Source organism: Octopus bimaculoides, chromosome 7, assembly GCF_001194135.2.
Source record: "Octopus bimaculoides isolate UCB-OBI-ISO-001 chromosome 7, ASM119413v2, whole genome shotgun sequence".
NCBI lineage: Eukaryota > Metazoa > Mollusca > Cephalopoda > Octopoda > Octopodidae > Octopus > Octopus bimaculoides.
Window position 1 is genome coordinate 56271373 of NC_068987.1, and position 1053 is coordinate 56272425.

Here is a 1053-nt window from a genome sequence, read left to right on the forward strand (position 1 = left end):
TACCTTCGTTTTATTTGCTTTTTTCATTTTAAATTTGCTTTAACCCTAACCATAGGGTTAGGGTTAGGGTTAATTGTTTCAGAATCGTTTGTTTATGTAGTTGGCACTTAATGTATATCGGCTGAATGGACGTCAGTGATTGGTTGAAATTACAGAAATACGACAACTTTAACATGGAATAATTTATGGATTTCTATTTTTTTAAGAAGACTAAGAGAAAAAGATGTTTTATATGACACATTCTACCAGTGTTCCAAGTTTCAAAGTGTTTCGTTAATGAAAAATGTGGCCCCCGTTTTAAAAAAGATCCGGTGACGGAAGAAGAAATCGAGGAGTGCCTGGGTGAAATTGACAATGAAGCCACGTACATCAACAGAGGAAGAAAGTTCGGTACGGTTGAGGTGAGGTTCGCCACTATAGACGAGGCAACCAACATATTAAGAAGTGGGAAAATAGCATTGCTACCAAGTTATAGAGGAATAAGAAGTGTAAAAATACGAATTCCAAGAGTTGCACCAGATATTAAACCAGAGTGGTTGGTTGCAACTGTGCTGGCTGCAATCAAGGAGGAGCCGGAATTGGGACCAGTGGCGAAAACAAAAGTGTGCAAATGGTGGGGATTTGGACTCAAATGTGGCTTTTTGCCACATTCGAGGACATAGAAAGAATTCCGTACCAGATAGAAGTGAAGGACGAGAAAACGTTAAATGTCGTAAAATATTTATTATGATCACTATGGATCTAATTTACATAGATGATACAAAGACAAATACAAACAGATGTACAAAATGTATGAGTTCTTTTTAAAATTTTTTTACGATGTTTTTATAAAATTTAAAAAACGATGACTTTGAATATTCAGACATACATATGCATGCATACCCACACACATCTATATAAATATATATATATATACACATATATACATACATACATACATACATACATACATACATACATACACACACACACACATACCCATACATACACCTACACACATGTATGTCTATAAAAAGAAGGGGCGATTGGGTTTTTCAACCCGGCAGCCTATAA